The 7,642-nt window shown below is 36.7% G+C and overlaps 1 long non-coding RNA gene across 1 annotated transcript; it reads left to right on the plus strand.

Moving 5' to 3' along the window:
• LOC139188762 (uncharacterized) lies at positions 1–670 on the plus strand. Its single transcript, XR_011572032.1, has 3 exons — positions 1–130; positions 217–283; positions 439–670. It is a non-coding gene; the product is annotated as an uncharacterized lncRNA (long non-coding RNA).
• Positions 671–7,642: the final 6,972 nt, after the last annotated feature.

Consider the following 7,642-nt stretch of genomic DNA (forward strand, 5'->3'; position numbering starts at 1 on the left):
GACACCTTTCCGTGTTTGAAATTTATAGATCCAAGATGTGGAAGGGGTAGAACTATGTGGAACCCTGAAAAATGTTGTGGCCATAGCAGCAGGTTTTGTGGATGGGTTGGAGATGGGAAATAACACAAAGGTAAGCTCAAAAATTTTGGTAAAAGTTGAACCCACATCTCATCTGCTTTTTCTATGTCATTGTGACTGCTTATTTTGAATGACCAGGCTGCAATTATGAGAATCGGTCTAAGAGAGATGAAGGCATTTTCCAAGATGTTATTTTCATCAATCGGTATTGTTTTCTTCGCTAGTAACTATGTACTATAGTTGCTGGAAATTTCAATTATGCCAAGTATGTGTGCCAAAAATATAATCTGAAATTTCAATTATGCCAAGTATGTGTGCCAATTATGTCATGTTCTTATTTTTATTTTTATTTGTATGTAGAAATGGCAAGGGGAAGCTCAAAGAAAGGTGCTATGTTGCCTCCTAGGCCGCCTATGCGTTGAGCTTGAGCTTGAAGACTTGGAAGATTTTATTTGTGCAAGACATGAAGTGATGAAACCTTGAAGGTTTATTTGACTTGTGTGATGTTTAAATTTGGACTTTTTGAAGACTTAAACTTTGATGTTTAATTTGGACTTTTTGAAGACTTAAACTTGATTGATGATTGATTCTATTTATAGTTGGACTTTAAGTTTTATGAGACTTTTAGTTTTATGAGACTTTATACGTAGAGATGGAAACATGTCATATTTTCTATTCCTATATTATGTTGTGCTTGTTTTGCATTTTTTGGAGGAAAAAAAAAAAAAACCGAAAAAAAACCGAAACCGAACCGAAAAAACCGAACCGAAAAAAAAACCGAACTGAAAAAAACCGAAAAAAATTTGGGCCGAACCGAAATTTCGGTTTGGTTTCGGTTTTGGCAAAAAACCGAACCGATAAGAACCGAACCCAGCCCTACTTGCAATGGTGGGCTCATGAAATACCGACAGAGCATCAACTTTGCAGCACCAACAAAGCATCAACTTTGCAGCACCGACAAAGCATCAACGACATCAACTTTGCTTGTTAGACACTATCCCACTATCTGCCAGCCCACAATCCCACTCTCCAAACCACAGAAGATAAGTCTTCTTTTATTACAAGATGATGGCCACATTTTCTTAAAGCAAGATAGTTTTAATAATTTTTATTATTATACTTATTCTTCAAATATTAGTGTGGAAGTGGGCCTCCCGTGGAAACCAATGGTGAAACCTGAAGAAGCCAGGTTTTCAGCCTGCCTTTCCCATACCCATGATAATGGATGTACTAGACGGGACAATCATTCGAGATGGGCAATTTCTGGATTCCCATGACTCCTCTACTCTCTGCATTCCTATCTCTAACTTGTTTATCGCGCAGGTATGGGTACGTTAAAGGTGCCAGCTTTAGCTTGTTCCCATGCCTGACCCAAAAAAACCAGTGGATGGGTTCATTACTCAGGATTCCACTTATTCTGCCTTACCATAAAGGAAGAGGAAAAAGAAAAAGGGCAGCACTGTTAGAAAAGTGGAGGTGTGATGATGGGTCATCTGTGATGTATCTTTAAAAGCACAAAGAGAGTGGACAACACGAAAGAAGAGAAAGTGGAGAAAGCGAGGATATGCATGCATACGCGGGCACCGCAGACATTATTTTTATTTTTTGCTGGTATATGTACTGTTATCACCATCGGTATCTCCGGTATCATACCCAGTCAAAAAAAAAAAAAAAAAAAAAAACGCAAAGCCCAAAATAAATGGGCTGACATGTTGTGGAGTGCGAAGGCCCATAAGCCCAAAATAGCTCCAACCAGGTCATCAAAAGTGCGCCCAGTACTTCATAATTATTCGGCAACCCGCCGCTATTACCACCAACCAAGTGACCAAAAGTACGCCCAGTACTCCACAATTATTCGACAACCCACCGCTATTACCACAAACCAGGTGACCAAAAGTACGCCTAGTACTCCAAAATTATTCGGCAACCCGCCGCTATTACCACCAACTAGGTGATCAAAAGTACGCATCGTACTTCACAATTATTCGGCAACCTGCCGCTATTGCCACCAACCAGGTGATGAGATGTATAACCCGTACTCTAATTTGGCAACTAGCCATTCATGCCACCAACCAGGTGATCAAAAGTACGTCCAATACTTCATATTATACATGAGCATTACTCATATCAATCATACATAAACATTCATGAGCATCACTCATATCAATTATACATAAACATTCATGAGCATCACTCATGTTAACATCCATGAGCATCACTCATGTCAATTAAACATTCATGAGCATCACTCATGTCAATCAAACGTTTACGAGCATCACACATGTCAATCAACTTCAAAAGCTTCATTTACAAAAGCTCTAACTTCAAAAGCTTCATTTATAGAGCTACAGCTTCAAATGCTTCATTTACAAAAGCTCTAGCTTTAAAAACTTCATTTACAGAGCTCCAGCTTCAAAGCTTCACTTGCAAAGCTTCACCTACAAAGCTTCAGTGCAGGGTATACAAATATCGCCTCCGAACAACCGCCACTTTGGCCCATACATGGATTCAATTTGAAGTCTCCAGCCAACAGACTCTATGACCGAATACTTGGGGGACTACATTATGTACCATATATTGGGCCTCAACTGGACCTCATGAAAAATACTTGGGGGACTTAGCCCATTACTTATGTATTGAGGAACGAACCCTTATTCTATAAAAGGGACTCCCTCACTTTCATTAGAGAGAGCACCACCCATTACTTATGTATTGAGGAACGAACCCTTATTCTATAAAAGGGACTCCCTCACTTTCATTAGAGAGAGCACCACCCACTATTTATGTATTGAAGAGCGAGCCCTTGTTTTATAAAAGGGACTCCCTCACCTGCACCGCCGCCAGCCGAGCAACCGCCTCGCCACATGCATCACCTTTAGTACCACACATTGGGCCTTTGCATTTGGGCCTCATGAAAGCATTTGGGGGACTTAGCCCATTATTCATGTATTGAGGAGAGAACCCTTCTTCTATAAAAGGGACTCCCTCACCTTCATTAGAGAGCATCGCCGCCTACTAAGCAACCACCTTACCGCGAGCATCACCTCTAGCCCATTATTCATATATTGAGGAGCGAGCCCTTATTCTATAAAAAGGACTCCCTCACCTCTAGCCGAACAGCCTCACCTCCATCACTTCATGTAGAGCATCGCCACATGTCAAGTACCAGTTCTAGACGACATCTAGTTACTTCGGCCCACACATGGACTGAATTTCAAGTCTCCAACCAAAAGACTCTCTTGACTGAAGACTTAGGGGACTACTGTTTATACCATATTGCATATTTAGGGCCTCTATATTTAGACCTTGTATAAATACTCGGAGGACTCAAATGTAATTATGCAATAAGTGAATGGGCAAATATGTAATAAGTGAGGAGCCCTTATTCTATAAAAGGGACTCCTCACTCTCTTCATGGGGAGAGCCAATTTGAGGCGAAGGTTGAGGCTAAGAGAGGGCAAAACATCAAGGCCAACATAAGGCTAGAGAGAGATCCATCAAAATAGGCCTTTGGCCCCCATAAATATAATACAATCAGTGTGGACGTAACCCAAACCTTGGGGTGAACCACGATACATCTTGTGTCATTTACATTACTTGTAGATTCACGGTCGGATTTACGTTGTTCCAAGACCTCCGGTTTTGTGCATCAACATCGGTAATCCAAAAAAAATATCGGTAGTCCAAAAATACGGAAATTTCGATAGAAATATCGGGATATTATGGATATTTTAAACCATGGTTTTGGCTAATCTCATCGGACAAGGATTGTCTGCTCTCTCTTTTTCCATGCCCTCCTGTTTTTTAGAATCACGGTTAAACCACGTCAATATTTTATATTAATTTTTTTATAAAAATAATAAGACAAAAAATGAATAGTAATATAAAATGTTGACGTGGTTTAACCGTGATCACATAAACAGAGGGCATGGAAGGACATGGAAAAATAGAGGGCAGACAATCCTTGTCCAATCTCATCAAGGTTAATTTTGTTTGCAGTCAGGATCAGTTAGCTGACGTTCACACAAGATCTCTTTCCAAAAGTCGATTTCAGTTTCTTAAATCCAAGCTTCCTCTTGATTCCTCAGTTGATCCCAAACTCAGCTTGAGGGGGTGTATTGAGAGAGCTAAACCAGTCACAATTAAGTTACAACAGTAAATAGTTAATTGTGGTATTTGTGTAATTAGGTGTAGAAGATAAGGGTACTAATGTAATGAGCCTCTGTGGCTATATATATTCTTGTGTACTGACAATTAAAGTTAATCAATGAAAATATCTCTTTCTACATTTTCTACAGTGACATTCATTTTTACACTAGGAAGGAGATAAATAAATTTAAAATTTAAATAAAAATTAGAATTTATAAATTAACATGCACTAATTTTGTTGTTTTGATTCATAAATATAAAAATTTAGAATTTCCGCATTAAAAAAATGAAATTTGAGACCTCTAATTCCCAAGTTTAAATTTTATATAAATATGTGTCATTTCCCAATTTTTATGATTTAGAGTTTAAAAATAACAAAATTCGTATACAATTTCATTGTTATTTTAGGTTAACCAAACAAGAAAATTTACAAATTCTATAAAATAAAATCATGTCATTTCAATTTTCGTCATTTTAAAATTCCTTTGTAATCTTAAATTTCTCTATCCAAACATAGTGTTATGTGTTATAACACATTGGATTTTTAAGAATATATTTTTTCTTGTTTGTTCACTTATTTTTAAATATTTAAATTAAATATTTTAGTTAATTAGAGGCCGGAACTTAAGGTTATCTCCAACCGAATAGTCCAGAGGGTCAAAAATAACCCGAAAATCATCTCCAATCAAGGGCTAGGCTAGAGGGCTCTTGGAATTCGAGAGGGCCCCACAGAAATGGCCAAAGGGGCTGGAGGGCTGGCAAAAAAAAAACATTCTTAAAAAGAAATTTGAATCCAACGACTAGCTGACGCCAGTGACCATTGGATTCTTTTTTTTTTTAATGTTTTTTGGGCCTTTTTTTTTATTCTCAAAAATTCTAATTTTTTTTCTATAAATACCTAAACCATTCATTCACCATTCCTCAAAAATTATAATTATGACTCGGCGGCAGTTGTTTATCTCTAACTATACTCCTACAATGACAAATGATGAAGATGATGTTGATTATAGATATTAAATTTAAGTTGTTGTAGTTTTTAAATTCAAGTTAATGTTGTTTTTAAATTTAATTTGTAGTTTTTAATTTTAAGTTGTAGTTTTTAAATATAAGTTGTAGTTTTTAAATTTAAGTTGTTGTTGGATTTGAATTTAAGTTGTTGTAGTTTTTAAATTTAAATAATAAATTATATTTGGCCCTTTGGCTCTCGGTTGGAGATGGATGCAAATATGACATTGTACTGTTCATTAAAATATTAATATCTTGGAATATCAGAGGGCTAAAACGATCCATCTGGACAGCTTTCGGTTGAAGATGACCTAAGTTTTTAGTTTTTTGTTAAACTTTTCTTTGCGGGATGGGAAAATACAATCAACTGTCTATGTTAGCCTCTTTGAGAGATTTTTTATCGAGCACTTAAAAAATACCATTGCAAATACTCCATTGTTAGGTTAAATTAAGGGTAATTTTGTCCACGTATTGCAACATGGATTCGCTTGTAATTATTTAAGTTTTTCATTTATTAGATTAAGATATAGTTTATGATGGGAGCCAATTCGTGATACCATATTTTTTTACACAAGTTTTTACGGAGCCTATTTCGTAAATATATTTCAAGCATCCGAATCGTCTATTTTTTAGGTATTTCTTCAAAAAATTTGTCTACCAAATCTGTATTCGTTTATTTTCTTCACTCCAAGTGAATGTCTTAATGGTTTTGGATTGTCTAATTTTTTGCAGTAATGATCTATAAATGATCTTCTAAAAGATAGATGGTTCAGACCTAAAACACATAGGAATGTGTCCCACAAAAACTTGTGTAAAAAGCCATGTAAAAAAATTGGTGTCACAGATCCGTTCCTTTATAATTAATTACTAAATGCCACGGAAATTGACAAAGAAGTTTGTAAACTAAATGAGGGAATAATGATTAAGTTATTACTTATGCGTTGATTAACGTGCTTATTTCTTATTAATAACACGTCATTTAGTTTACAAATTTAGTTTACCTAGTATTACTCATACCTTATACTTGTATAATTAACAAATAATCTTAACGAGGATTTTATTCTATCAGATTGACCTAATAAATTTCTTCCACTTAATAATGTACAGATAGGCTTTGCCTGAGTAAACTCTCAGATTTTGTTATGAGAACTTTTAGATGAGAAGAAACTAGTCACACAAGTAACCAAAAATTGTTGTCGTGGTGAAAACAACCACTTAACCACTTCAAGAAAATAAATTGCATGCAGACGGTCAAAAGCAACTGGTTGTGAATGTTACTCTGTTAAAATCTTGTTGAAAGGCAGTTTTCTTCCTAAATGCTGTAGCTAACACAACCACTCGTTTAAAACCAGCTGCTTAATTACTAATGTTGAGTCTATAATTACGATATCTAAAATAATAATTTTGGATTGTCCCCCTCTTTCGTGTTTCTCTGAGCAATCATGAATTAACCAAATACAATTTTTCTCTCGGCGACAAGCTCTTGATACTTTCGGATATTCTCAGTTTTGATTGAGCCAGAATGTCATCGCCTCTACTTCTTCTTATTTTTGTAGTGACTGCCTTCTGGATCTTTAGTGTGGTGACACCGTATCAAACTGGAATGCAGAAGAGGATGACCGATCCGGTGACCATATGCACGGTGTTTCCGCCTCACGTTAATTCGCTTGGCTTGTGGAACAAATCGGATGCTTGGCCGGTGCATGTTAAAGACCCGCTTGGGATTGTGCATTTCACCTTTCGACTGCAGAACTACACCCTCCCAATTCTGGAGTTTGAAATTACTCTCATCTATGTTCTAACCCAACTCACCCATTTGTTTCTCAAGTTATTTGGCCTCCCGGTGTTTGCCGCACAACTTCTGGTACGTACCATGTATCGGATAAAAGTTGTAGATGCATATGAGTCTCATAGTACATTTCACATAATACATTACATTAATGGTTGACAGTCGTTCATCGGCATGTTCTAATTGTCTAAATATTTCTCACCATCATTGTGGTTGTCTTTAGAAAGAAATAGTAGTGACTAACCATGCGGGCTTGAGGAGCGGAATTTGTGAGGTTGATCACTACAAGGAGCGGAATCTTATTTTGTGGTATAATTATAGGCATCTATCGCTACAAAATGGACTCCGCTCTTGCAGTTTCTTGGAACGATAGATGATAAAACAAAAATTGGTCTTATCAATGTTATGAGTGCATTAAGTAATTACTAGTGACATTAACATTATTTTGGCTGAACCCTCCAGGCTGGATTACTCCTTGGTGATTTAGGACTTGACAGAATGGTCCGACATTCAAGTCGTGGCTTCAGTTTGAATCCCATATTTCCTTTTCCTAATCAAGAAGTACTCAACATAATATCACTGTCTGGCTACACACTCTTCACCTTCTTGTTTGGAGTAAAA

This window comes from Malus domestica, chromosome 10, assembly GCF_042453785.1.
Source record: "Malus domestica chromosome 10, GDT2T_hap1".
NCBI lineage: Eukaryota > Viridiplantae > Streptophyta > Magnoliopsida > Rosales > Rosaceae > Malus > Malus domestica.